This window comes from Geotrypetes seraphini, chromosome 1 (assembly GCF_902459505.1).
Source record: "Geotrypetes seraphini chromosome 1, aGeoSer1.1, whole genome shotgun sequence".
Classification (NCBI taxonomy): domain Eukaryota; kingdom Metazoa; phylum Chordata; class Amphibia; order Gymnophiona; family Dermophiidae; genus Geotrypetes; species Geotrypetes seraphini.
The window spans coordinates 124,269,338-124,283,841 of NC_047084.1; the positions used below are offsets into that span (position 1 = coordinate 124,269,338).

At 44.7% G+C, this 14,504-nt stretch overlaps 1 protein-coding gene across 2 annotated transcripts in view; it reads right to left on the reverse strand.

Moving 5' to 3' along the window:
- Nucleotides 1-14,504, reverse strand: part of LOC117357363 (EF-hand calcium-binding domain-containing protein 14-like) — a 298,105-nt gene that overhangs the window by 219,145 nt on the left and 64,456 nt on the right. Inside the window, exon 2 of one of the 2 annotated variants that reach the window (XM_033937827.1) lies at nucleotides 6,609-6,737. The exons of the other annotated variant lie outside the window; for it this stretch is intronic. The gene's annotated coding sequence lies outside the window, so the exon portion shown is untranslated. The remainder of the gene's footprint in view (nucleotides 1-6,608; nucleotides 6,738-14,504) is intronic. 2 annotated transcript variants of the gene reach the window in all.

The following is a 14,504-nucleotide window of genomic DNA, read 5'->3' on the forward strand; positions in this document are numbered from 1 at the left end:
CTGTCTGGGTGCCTGGAGGGACTTCCAAAACCCGACTGGCGCCGAGATGTCACATGGAAGCACGCATGGCAACGTCCACACATGCACAGAGGCCCACCAGACATTGCCAGATTTTCTAATTGGAAAATACGGATTCCTAGACCCTCCCCCAGGCCCGCTCAGTTCCACCCATCCCCACCCTGTAATGCCCTAATTCTACCCCTGGTCCCGCCCCAGCCCCGCCCCCCACTGACTGCTCACATCAGGCAGGGAGGAAATCCGCGCATGTGCAGATGCCACGCGATGTCGTCACAATTTGAGGAGGCCTTTCAAAACCCAGACAAAGTGGCAAGTTTTGAAAAGCCGTCCGGAACCCCGTTCATGTCCTCAAAAAGGAGGACGTGTCTGGGGAAATCCAGACTTCTGGTAACTCTATCCAGACATGGCCCCGAGCAGGGCAGGATTAATTTGTCGAGGACCCCTAGGCACACAAGTACACTGGGCCCCCTGCCCCACCCCACCATACACCCAGGCGGAAACAGGAAGCTGCGTCAGAGAGAAGCTTTGGGCAAGCAGTACCGCTTGCACAATTACAGTTCCCGTTGCTTTTCTTACCCGTGTTACTTGCTTGTCTTACTTTCCGTCGATGGGGGGGAGATGGCGTGTTGCTGATCTGGGGGGCCTGCATTGGAAAAAACAATGTTTATTCCCTCCTTCATTGGGCCCCCCTGACCATTTCAGGCCCTAGGCACGTGCCAACTTGGCCTATTGGTTAATCCTGCCTTGGCCCCGAGCTCGGGGAGGTTCGTATGGTTGTAGGTCTGAGGGCTGAACGGGGCAGGGCCAGGTGTCCTCTTTTTTTAAGAGGTAATCTTGTGTGGACTCACTTACTGCCTCCTCAAGAGGTACCAGCTGCAGCAAGTTCAATGAGCATTTCGTTACGGAAACTGCATAGGATAGGCTGGACATGCGCCCAACAATTGCCACACGACCTTTGAAACATAGAAACATAGAAATAGACGGCAGATAAGGGCCACGGCCCATCTAGTCTGCCCACCCTAATGACCCTCCCCTACCTTTGCCTAGTGAATAGAGCCCACGTGTCGATCCCATTTGCTGTCAAGGCATACTAAGTGTAAGAACTGAGTGCACTTTAGTGGCAGGGCCCCAAACATAAGCACATAAGCATTGCCTCTGCTGAGTCAGACCAAAGGTCCATCACGCCCAGCAGTCCGCTCCCGCAGTGGCCCCCCAGGTCAATGACCTGTAGTGATCTATTACTCTACTACTCTATACTGTATAGTAACCCTCTAATTGTACCCCTGGATCCCCTTTTCCTTCATGAACTCGTCCAATCCCCTTTTGAACCCCAAAGTCGTACTCTGCTCTACCACCTCCTCTGGAAGCGCATTCTAGGTGTCCACCACCCTCTGCGTGAAGAAGAACTTCCTAGCATTTGTTCTGAACCTATCTCCCTTCAATTTTTTTGAGTGCCCTCTAGTTTTTGCTGCCCCTGCTAGTCTGAAGAATCTGTCCCTCTCTACCTTCACTATACCCTGCTAGTCTGAAGAATCTGTCCCTCTCTACCTTCACTATACCCTTCATGATCTTATGAGTTTCTATCATATCCCCTCTAAGTCTCCGCTTTTCCAGGGAGAAGAGCCCCAGCTTCTCCAGCCTTTCAGCATATGAGGGGTTTTCCATGCCCTTTATCATTTTTGTCGCTCTCCTCTGGACCCTCTCGAGAATTGCCATATCCTTCTTAAGGTACGGCGACCAGTACTGAACGCAGTACTCCAGATGCGGTCGCAACATCGTCCTATACAGCGGGAGGATAACTTCCTTGGTTCTGGTAGTGATACCTTTTTTGATAATGCCCAATATTCTGTTTGCCTTTTTTGAGGCCGCTGCGCACTGTGCTGCCGGCTTCATTGTTCTATCTACCAAAACCCCCAAGTCCTTTTCTAGGTTGCCTTCCCCCAGTACCATCCCCCCATACAGTCATATAATTTCTTTATAAAATGAACACAACACATGTCTGTTATAAAAGTTCCCAGAATGAGATAAATGGTTTGTTTAAGGTTTAGCACCCAGAAGAAATGACAAAAGCTGCTGGAATTTGCCCTCAAAACTCTTATTACAATGATGCAAAGATTATGTGTGAAAAACTGCATCTTTTCTACATTTTATCTGAATATTTTTTGGAAAGACTTATGTTAGGAAACTTCCCAACCTGCAGCCTTGTTTTCTACATCCTGCACCACCATTATGTTGCCCAAATCTTGAAATAACACAATGACTCCCATCATCCTTTCAAGACAGCGCTCGAGCTCCCTCCATTCACTTTCTTGGAGTCCTTTCCTGTTATGCTCCAGCAGAGGGCAGTATCGCATAAAAAAGACTGGAAGCCAAAAGTAACCAGTGGATGTGGGCTAAGAGAGTTCAATCAAAATCGCTCCTACTATAAATGAGACTCCAAGTTTCTCCTAAATGTATAAGTAATAGACCCAGCAGAACACAGGGGAGAACAGTTTATTCACCATAGTTTACAGGAGAATCAAAGGAGTAAATAAAGACTTCAGACGAACACAGTAGCTAAGAGTCCAGATAGAATTATTGGCTTCAAAATCCAAGAAAAGAATGTATCACTAACAATTCACAAATGTATTTATTGATTAATTTAAAGCTCATTTACTTAACACAACAACCGATTATTTTATTTATTCATTAGAATTTATTTACTGCCTTTTTGAAGATGATTTACAGAAGTATTTATTTATTGGGATTTCTTAGCCCTCTTTATGAAGAGATTCATCCAAGGAAATGTAAGTTATAATAACCCTGACATTGGGTAAAGGGGACAGGAGTCGATAGACTGCTTTTTCTATGTGGCTTACACAATCAAAGCGGTCTACATATTTTAGACAGGTGCTTATTTTGTACCTGGGGCAATGAAGAGTTGCCCAGAGTCACAAGCAGCTGCAGTGGGAATTGAACTCACGACTTCAGGGTAGAGGTCTTCATGGGAACGGGGATCACGGGAATCCCGCAGGTCCCGTGGGGATCCCCCTAGGTCAACAGAACTCCCACAGGGACCCCTCCAAGGCCCACAGGACTCCCACGGGGTTCCTATCTTCCTGACTTATTTCCAGTCCAAGATGCGCTGAGCTCCGTCCAAGTCCCGAAGGATCAGCAGCATGTCACGTAGGCATGATGGAGCTCATCACATAGGCAGTAAGCTCAGCACAGGCACTCATTGGTTCAACTGCAGTACAACAGGCCAATCACAAATGAACTCAGAGTTCTAAGGTCATTTGTAATTGGCCATTGTGCTGCAGCTGAACCAATGTGTGCCTGGGATGAGCTTACTGCCTACGTGATGAGCTCCAGACTGGTCACTGGAAAGCTGCTTGATTCTGTGTCTCTTTGCAGCCCCGGCATTCTCGGCCAGGTGAGTCCCGTGCAGGGGAAGGGTTGTCGCATTGATCTCAGACTGACCATCTTCTCCCCCCCTTAAGCAGCTCGTAACGGGGTAAAATAGGTCCTTTACTGGGCAAAGTGGTGAAGATGCTCGGCAGGAGTCAGGCACTTAAAAAGACCTGGTTTTGCCTCCCTGGCTTGTGTGGTAAAAATCAGAGCGGTATAACCGATGCCATGGGAAAACCCAGGAGTGGATCAATTTCTTTGGTTGGCCCGGATTAAGGTAGTAACTGTGAGCCTGCTGAGGGGGAAGGGAAAGAAAAGAAAGTTGTAATAGAGATGCCAAGTTATCCAGTTTAAGGCTGGAGATTTTATAGCCAGGTCTGGTTTAGCACTTACATCCCCAAGCAGTGTGAGATTTGTAATCTCTGATTCTGCCCATTGGATTATTACAAAAAATAGTAGGACACAGGAGCAAAAAGGGCAAAGATAAGAGGGAAGAAGAGGGTTTGCAGGATATAAGGAAGTAGAAATCCAAGGGTTAGACAAAAGATCACTTACAGGTCATGGACCTGATGGGCCGCTGCAGGAGCGGACCGCTGGGCTCGATGGACCCTTGGTCTGACCCAGCGGAGGCAAATTCTTATGTTCTTATAGAGAGGAGGGAGGTATTAAAAAAAAGAGGGGGGTGTTAAAAAAAGATTGTATTTTATTGTTGATTTAAATAAACTGAGGCATCAAAAAATATCAAAACTTTCTGAAGTAATTGCTGCTTTTTATAGGGTCAAGTAACTTTTAGGGGGGATGGGCTGGGACGGAGGGATTCCTCATGGGGATGGGTGGGATTTCTGTCCCTGTGCAACTTTTACCTCAGGGTACTGAGGCAGCTGCTTTATGACATGAGAGGGGAAATCTAGTAACATAGTAACATAGTAGATGACGGCAGATAAAGACCCAAATGGTCCATCCAGTCTGCCTAACCTGATTCAATTTAAATTTTTTTATTTTTTCTTCTTAGCTATTTCTGGGCAAGAATCCAAAGCTTTACCCGGTACTGTGCTTGGGTTCCAACTGCCGAAATCTCTGTTAAGACTTACTCCAGCCCATCTACACCCTCCCAGCCATTGAAGCCCTCCCCTGCCCATCCTCCACCAAACGGCCATACACAGACACAGACTGTGCAAGTCTGCCCAGTAACTGGCCTAGTTCAATATTTAATATTATTTTCTGATTCTAAATCTTCTGTGTTCATCCCACGCTTCTTTGAACTCAGTCACAGTTTTACTCTCCACCACCTCTCTCGGGAGCGCATTCCAGGCATCCACCACCCTCTCCGTAAAGTAGAATTTCCTAACATTGCCCCTGAATCTACCACCCCTCAACCTCAAATTATGTCCTCTGGTTTTACCATTTTCCTTTCTCTGGAAAAGATTTTGTTCTACATTAATACCCTTTAAGTATTTGAACGTCTGAATCATATCTCCTCTGTCTCTCCTTTCCTCTAGGGTATACATATTCAGGGCTTCCAGTCTCTCCTCATACGTCTTCTGGCGCAAGCCTCCTATCATTTTCGTCGCCCTTCTCTGGACCGCCTCAAGTCTTCTTACATCTTTCGCCAGATACGGTCTCCAAAACTGAACACAATACTCCAAGTGGGGCCTCACCAATGACCTGTACAGGGGCATCAACACCTTCTTCCTTCTACTGACTACGCCTCTCTTTATACAGCCCAGAATCCTCCTGGCAGCAGCCACTGCCTTGTCACACTGTTTTTTCGCCTTTAGATCTTCGGACACTATCACCCCAAGGTCCCTCTCCCCGTCCGTGCATATCAGCTTCTCTCCTCCCAGCATATACGGTTCCTTCCTATTATTAATCCCCAAATGCATTACTCTGCATTTCTTTGCATTGAATTTTAGTTGCCAGGCATTAGACCATTCCTCTAACTTTTGCAGATCCTTTTTCATATTTTCCACTCCCTCTTCGGTGTCTACTCTGTTACAAATCTTGGTATCATCTGCAAAAAGGCACACTTTTCCTTCTAACCCTTCAGCAATGTCACTTACATACATATTGAACAGGATTGGCCCCAGCACCGAACCCTGAGGGACTCCACTAGTCACCTTTCCTTCCTTCGAGCGACTTCCATTAACCACCACCCTCTGGCGTCTGTCCGACAGCCAGTTTCTGACCCAGTTCACCACTTTGGGTCCTAACTTCAGCCCTTCAAGTTTGTTCAACAGCCTCCTATGAGGAACTGTATCAAAGGCTTTGCTGAAATCCAAGTAAATTACATCTAGCATATGTCCTCGATCCAGCTCTCTGGTCACCCAATCAAAAAATTCAATCAGGTTCGTTTGGCATGATTTACCTTTTGTAAAGCCATGTTGCCTCGGATCCTGTGACCCATTAGATTCAAGGAAATACACTATCCTTTCTTTCAGCAACACTTCCATTATTTTTCCAACAACTGAAGTGAGGCTCACCGGCCTGTAGTTTCCTGCTTCATCCCTGTGACCACTTTTATGAATAGGGACCACATCCGCTCTCCTCCAATCCCCAGGAATCACTCCCATCTCCAGAGATTTGTTGAACAAGTCTTTAATAGGACTCGCCAGAACCTCTCTGAGTTCCCTTAGTATCCTGGGATGGATCCCGTCTGGTCCCATCGCTTTGTCCACCTTCAGTTTTTCAAGTTGCTCATAAACACCCTCCTCCGTGAACGGCGCAGAATCTACTCCATTTTCTCGTGTAACTTTGCCAGACAATCTCGGTCCTTCTCCAGGATTTTCTTCTGTGAACACAGAACAGAAGTATTTGTTTAGCACATTTGCTTTCTCCTCATCACTCTCCACATATTTGTTCCCAGCATCTTTTAGCCTAGCAATTCCACATGTGTTTGTGCTGCATGGTCGTCAGATGCTGAATCAGAAAACTCAGAGTCTGGTCCAGAGTCTGGAGCTGTCACTTTAATCCATTTTTCATGGAAGTGGGAGATGTTTGTAGCGAATTTAGAATGATTGGCCGTTTGCATGACCTCTAGAGGTAACATCCTGATGCAGACTAAACTGCTCAATTCCCTATTATATACAAAATATACAATCTCTTGAAAACAAAAAACACGCGCGTCCCTACACTGTTCTATCTTTCCCTATTTATAAAACTGACGTCTAATATATACAAAAATTAAAGTAAAAAGTTGTATTTACAATTTGTACAGTGTTAAGTCCGTACAGTCTCTGAGTGACTAGAAATATATTTTTGCCTCACCCAGGAAAACCATCCGTTCGGGCCAAACGTCCCCTAAACGTGTTTATCTCTGGAGTTCACCGAAACACCTGAAAATACAAAGTCTGTCAATCACGCAAGCGCGTGAAACCCACGCTAGCGTGCACGAATCACGTCGGGCAGTCACCAATGAAGTAAAAAGGCTGCTTTGTTTACCTCTTTCGAATAACTACGAGACGGCATTGTATCTTCCAAAACAGACAATATTTGTTTATTGGTAGTATAAAAAGTTACAATATTACAGCAGCCAAGGCATAGCACAAAAAAAAAGATAAAGTATTGTCAGTTCAGAATATACAATGGAGAGAAGAATTTGCACGCATATGCTTAGCAGGGGGCTAGCAGTTCCCCGTAGCATAAGTAAGTGAATCTTTTTCTGGCTTTTCTTAGAATGCACGTGTTTTTTATACAGAGAAATTCTTCCTTTGTTCCAAAAAAGGCCACTCCCGAATTTTGGTTATGTACTTCCCTATTGGTACATAAAAATAATGTACAGCTAACTCTTCCCTATCTTCCACGCCTCACTCTCACCTCCACACCCCACACCCCCCCCCCCCCAGTAAAAGGGGGGCCTTACAGAAACAGAGAACTGCTTCTGAACTTCCTTCTTTCAGCACGAAGACATGCAGCTGTTAATTAGAAGTGATACAATTCATTGCATATTCGAGTTGGTGTCCTTGTAAGATGAAAAGTTGGCAACGAGATGGCCTTTCCACAATCCAGCTGTCTAGTTCCCATAGCTTGGTTCAGAGACAGAGAGTCCATGGTTTGGTACCAAGTTCTTTCATCTTGTTACACCCACATGAGCAGAGCTCCTTGCTCATTATAAATGGTTTATGGCTTTTTAGGGTGTCTGGCATATGAAGTCATACAGCAGTGATAAGAGTCCAGCAGGGCCTTGAAGAGATAGACTCCCAGCAGGGAATGAAAACAAGAACATCATTGCTGGCATTGCAAAGGCTGCAGCTGTAGCAAGGTACATAGGCTGGGCCTGGCTATGGGAAAATATAGGTCTGAATATAGGTCTGTAGTGTCCAGTTGAATCCTCCAGATGTCCAGTATATACATGTCAGATCATACTTTCATCATTCTCACTTCACCGTCCTTGTTCAATCCACCATCCTCTCTAGACTGAATTATTGCAACTCCATCTATTTAAGCCTAACTAAAAAAAACTCCATAGACTTCAGCTAATCCAGAACGCCGCGGCCAAGCTTATTTTCGCAAAAGGCAAGTTCGACCATGTCTCCCCACTCCTGTCCAAACTTCACTGGCTCCCAGTTCACTCCAGTCCTCTTTAAATGTGCCTGTTTAGCCTTCAAGATCCTACATGGCATCCTCCCTCCCGTTATCCCACTTTTCTGGAATTCCTCTAACCCTAATTCCACTAGATCCTCCCCAAAACTGAAACTATCATTCCCCTCTACAAAAGATATATCCCGCGTAGGAAAATTAGGAACATCCCTCCCCTTTAGAACCACAGAACTCTGGAATAACCTCACATCCCCGCTCAGAGTTTCAAGTTCCCTCCAATCCTTCCGCAAACACCTGAAAACTTGGCTCTTTTCAAAAATCTAACACTTCCCACTTTTTGGTTCCCTGTCCCTCTTTACCTTCCTAGCTCCTTTCCTATAACCCTTCATTGTAGCTCCTTTTCAACCTAACCCTGTAAACCGTGCCGAGCTCTATGCTTGTGGAGATGGCGCGGTATACAAACCTAAGGTTTAGTTTAGTTTAGTTTAATTCTGGAAACTCCATACCATAAAGAAATACTTTGATGACACCGCATTCCGCCTACTAGTACAATCCTCTATTCTCAGTATACTGGATTACTGCAATATCATTTACCTAAGCTCCACAAAGAAAATCACCAGAAGACTAAAACTGATTCAAAACACAGCCGTCCGCCTCATTTTCGGCCTGAACAAATGGGAACACATCACTCCCTTCTACCACCAACTGCATTGGCTACCTTTCGAATCCCGAGTCCTTTTCAAGTTCGCCTGCATTTGCTACAAAACAGTATTTGGTCTTTCACCAAAATACCTCTCCCCCCATTTCACTTTGTATTGCACCAATAAGAAATCCCGCAGAATTCAGATGTTTGCCTTCCCTTCCATAAAATTATGCCAGCTCAAAAGATTCCTCGACAAAACCTTCGCCTTCCAGGCGGCTAAGCTGAACCCTTGGCTAGCCCAAATGATGCTTGAGGCCCTGACCTACCTCGACTTCAGAAAACTTCTCAAAACATACCTTTTCCGCGAACAGGACCCTTAACCCTTATTCCCCACAACAATCCAACTCCCGCCCCACCCCCTCCTTTCTCTCCCCCTCCCCTCCCTTGGTTCCCTCTCCCTCCCTCATCTCTTCCAATCCAACTACCGTGTTTCCCCGATGATAAGGCAGGGCCATCAAATAAGACAGCCCCCCCTTTTTAGAAAAAAATGTAAAATAGGGCACCCCCCTGCAAATAAGCCACCCACCGATACCTGCGCTTACCCGAATCGGGTGGTATGGTGGGTGACTCCGTGTGGTCCCTCCGTCTACCGTATTTGCCTCCATGGCTGCGTGCCGTGCCTCGTCATGAAGTGAAGAGGAGGAAGTGACAGGATTGCAGCGCGCGCACGTGACTCCGCGCAAGGAAACACAGGCAGCTTCCCTCATCCCTCCCTAACGGAGACTGTAGGAGTTTGTTCACGGCCAGAACATCCAATACAGGTAATAAAATTCTGTTTTTTTTCAACAATAACTGTGTACTGTAGTCTTCTTCATGGGTAAATAAGGCATCCCCCCGAAAATAAGCCCTAGAGCATATTTTGGCCTTCCAAAAAAAATAAGACAGTGTCTTACCATCGGGGAAACACGGTATGATAAACTTCTGCTAAAACCCCAATACTTCCTTCCTCGTTGCTTGTAATTCCGACAAAATTTTGTAAATCCGTGTTCAGACCGGATCCTAATTTAATTGATGTGAACTGCCTAGAACTCTTTGGATATGGCGGTATATAAGAACTTAATAATAATAATAATAATAATTCGGCCTGATTTGAATTAGGAGCATAAATATTAAGAAGTGTCAAGGCATTGTTTCCTGAAGTCATATCAACATGAAGCCATCTACCCATAGGATCAGCTCGAGAATTACCAAATACAGCAGAACAGTTCCTATTAATCAGGATAGCCACACTAGCCTTTATCCCCACTGCAGGTGTAAAATAACAGTGTTTGACCCCTCCCCTTTCCAATTTGGCTGCTTTGGTAGCTTATAGATGGGTCTCCTGTAAAAAATATATGTCTGCCTGTTGCAGTTTCAAAAAAATAAATACTTTTTTCCTTTTGATAGGATGATTGACACTATTGAAGTTCAGGGAATAGAACTTTAAAGGCATTTTAATTGGATGTAAAATGTAATGAATGAACCCTTAATTTCCCTAATATTTGTTTTGCTGAAATTATAACACATCCAGAATCCTAAACTAAAAGCCCCCCCACTCCCTCCCTCAACCCATCCCTTTAAATATCTCAATAACTTGGGTGCGTGCATACAGACTAGTAATTACCAATATCCCCTAGGTATCTCAAATCTTCCCCCAAAATAATCTTCCTCAATCAATAAATAGCACTAAATAATTTATGATTTCAAACTCTATTCAAATAATCAAATGAACATTTTACCATATAACTCAATTAGCCCTTCTATCAGTACAAAATAAAGTATTTCACTAAAAATACTTGCTATGTAAAATTAATACTCTAATTAATAATATATGCACTCACACAGAAATCAGTCACATTACCTTAACCATTCATTCTTTTACTTTTATTCACAACTATCCTAAAAATCTCCCACCCCAAATTGCTCTGAACTTACTTGCCCAATCATCCATCTAGTTACCACTTATATCAATCCATGCATTCTACATCAGCATAAACCAGAGCATCATTTATTTATTGCCATTTTCCCCCTTGTACAGCCAATATATAGCCTATGAACTATCACTAGTTGTTTTATTGCCCCTTGATACTCAATTTTTGGAAATCAATATGGGAAAAATTAATATGGTACTCGAGGTCTCGATACTATTGTCTTATGATGTGGTCCTATTTGGGACATTGTTGAAAGCTATAAAAGAAGACTTCTGATTATGACAGGGGTGGCCATGCAAATGATAACTGGAAACTGGAAGAATTGGGACAGATTATTTTTTTTGTTTTGGTGAGAAACACTGTTTGTATTACAGATACGAAAAAATGAATGTGGAACAATTGGGTAATAATAAAAAAAATTAAAAAAATATAGGGGTCCATTAGAGACGTTTGTTAATAAAAGCCTGATTGATTGATTAACCTTTAATTAATTGCTGATTTCTACAAACATCCAAAGAGGTTGGGAGGGAGTAAAGTACTTTGTTTTAATATTTGTTTGTAGATAAGTGCTGTTCTTTGTTCTTCTCATTGTACATTTTGTTTTGTGCTTGTATAAGTTCTGAAAATGAATAAAGATTTACAAAAAAAAAAGAAGAAAGCTTTTAGAAACATAGAAACATAGAAAAAGACGGCAGATAAGGGCCACGGCCCATCTAGTCTGCCCTCCCTAATAACCCTCCCCTATTTAACTTTGTGCAGAGATCCCACATGACGATCCCATTTCTTCTTAAAATCAGGCACGCTGCTTGCCTCGAACACCTGAAGTGGAAGACTATTCCAGCGATCAACTACTCTTTCGGTGAAAAAAGTATTTCCTGGTGTCGCCGTGCAATTTCCCCCCCCCCTGATTTTCCATGGATGTCCTCTTGTCGCCGTCGGACCTTTGAAGAAGAAGATATCTTCTTCTACCTCGATACGGCCCGTGAGGTATTTGAACGTCTCGATCATGTCTCCCCTCTCTCTGCGTTCCTCGAGTGAGTAGAGCCGTAATTTGTCCAGCCGTTCCTCGTACGGGAGATCTTTGAGTCCCGAGACCATTCGGGTGGCCATTCGCTGGACTGACTCAAGCCTCAGTACATCCTTGCGATAATGAAGCCTCCAGAATTGCACGCAATATTCCAGATGGGGCCTCACCATAGATCTATACAACGGCATAATGACTTCAGGCTTACGGCTGATGAAACTCCTACGTATACATCCTATGATCTGCCTAGCCTTAGATGAAGCCTGCTCCACTTGATTGGCAGTCTTCATGTCTTCACTGATGATCACCCCTAGGTCCCGTTCTGCAACCGTCCTTGCTAGGATCTCGCCATTTAGGGTGTAAGTCTCGCATGGATTTTGATTGCCAAGGTGCATGACTTTGCATTTCTTGGCATTAAAACTCAGTTGCCAGGTCTTTGACCATTGCTCCAATAGGAGTAGGTCATGTTTCATATTGTCCGTTGTGCTCTTGCTTGTTATATTACACAGTTTGGCGTCATCGGCGAATAACGTTATTTTACCGCGAAGCCCCTCAGCCAGGTCCCTTATAAAGATATTGAAAAGGATCGGGCCCAAGACCGAGCCCTGTGGCACCCCGCTGATCACTGCCGTCGTTACGGAGGGGGTGACGTTCACCACCACCCTCTGAAGCCTACCACCAAGCCAGTCCCCAACCCATTTTGTCAAAGTGTCACCTAATCCTATAGAACTCATTTTGCACAACAACCTGCGGTGTGGGACACTATCAAATGCCTTGCTGAAATCCAAGTATACAATGTCCAAGGACTCTCCAATATCAAGCTTCCCCATCACCCAGTCAAAGAAGCTGATCAAGTTGGATTGGCAGGATCTCCCCTTGGTAAATCCATGTTGACGGGGATCCCGTAGATTCTCCTCATCCAGGATCTTATCCAATTGGTGTTTGATTAGGGTTTCCATTAGTTTGCTCACTATAGATGTGAGACTCACTGGTCTGTAGTTCTCAGCCTCTGTTCTGCAACCTTTTTTGTGGAGTGGAATGACGTTAGCCGTTTTCCAGTCCAACGGGACTCTACCTGTACTAAGGGAGAGATTGAAGAGAGCGGATAGTGGTTCCGCCAGGACGTCCCCTAACTCCCTGAGCACCCTGGGGTGTAGGTTGTCTGGCCCCATTGCTTTGTTAACCTTGAGTTTAGTCAGCTCACAGTAGACACTGCTTGTTGTAAACTTGAAATTACTAAACGGGTCCACTGAGCCATCCTTTTTCTGTAGCTGAGGGCCGGAACCCGGCGCCTCGCGGGTGAAGACCGAACAGAAGTATTCGTTTAACAATTCAGCTTTTTCCGAGTCTGCTTCTAGAAAGTTCCCGTCTGGTTTCCTAAGGCGTACTATCCCGCTTGTGCTGAGGTTTTTGTCGCTAATATACCTGAAGAAGGATTTATCGCCCTTCTTGATGTTCTTTGCTAAAGTTTCCTCCATTCGGAATTTGGCCTCTCTAACTGCTGTTTTGACAGCTCTTGCCCTAGTCAAATAGACTTCTCTAGAGTCCTCAGATCCTGTATGTTTGTAGGAGATAAACGCTTTTTTCTTCTCTTTTATGAGGTCTGAGATCTCCGCTGAGAACCATTGTGGCTTATTGTTCCTGCGCCGTTTACTCACTGATTTTATATAGCGATTGGTCGCCTCCTGAATGGTAGTTTTCAGAGTCAACCACAATTCCTCTACGTTACCTGTTCCGGCTCGGTTTTGTAGTGCTTGATGGATGAAATCCCCCATACCCTCAAAGTTGGCGTTCTTGAAGCTAAGGACCCTGGTCGATGTGTTAGTTTTGGCGAAACCCTTCCTGAGTTTGAACCATATCATGTTGTGGTCGCTGGAGGCCAACTTATCTCCCACTGAGACCTCAGTGACACTTTCGCCATTGGTAAGCAATAGGTCCAGTATTGCCTGTTCCCTTGTTGGCTCCAATACCAGTTGCCTCAGTTTAGCTCCCTTCATAGAGTTCAATAGTCTCTTGCTGCTGCTTGATGCAGAGGAAAGTGTGGTCCAATCCACATCAGGCATATTGAAGTCTCCTAATAACACTGTATCCCCACGTAAGGTGATATTCTCTATGTCACCTATTAATTCTATATCTATGTCATCCTGTTGCCTTGGGGGTCTGTATACTATGCCAAGATACAGGCATTTGTCATTCCCCCTGGCCAAATTTACCCAAAGGGATTCCCCTGTGTACTTGATATCTGTGATTCTGGTGACTTTAATATCATCCTTAGTGTATATTGCTACACCTCCTCCCATTCTGGCCTCCCTGTCTTGGCTCCTGAGAAAATTAAAGAGTAATGGGATAGGAGGCAAAGACCCGGGGAATTACAGACCGGTGAGTCTGACCTCGGTCCCGGGGAAAATGGCGGAAGCGCTGATAAAAGACAGCATCAATGAGAATTTTGAAAGAAAAACTTCTGATCACAAGCCAACATGGCTTCTGCAAGGGAAGATCGTGCCTAACGAACTTATTGCACTTCTTCGAAGGAATTAACAAACAGATGGACAAAGGGGACCCCATAGACATCGTATATTTAGATTTCCAAAAAGCCTTTGACAAGGTACCCCAAGAATGCCTACTTCGGAAACTGAAGAACCATGGGGTGGAAGGAGACGTACACAGATAGATCAGAAATTGGTTGGCGGATAGGAAACAGAGGGTAGGAGTGAAGGGCCACTACTCGGACTGGAGGAGGGTCACGAGCGGTGTTCCGCAGGGGTCGGTGCTTGGACCACTGCTATTCAATATATTTATAAATGATATAGAAACAGGGACGAAGTGCGAAATAATAAAAATTGCAGATGATACCAAACTATTTAGTGGTGCTCGGACTAAAGAGGACTGTGAAGAATTACAAAGGGACCTGAACAAACTGAGGGAG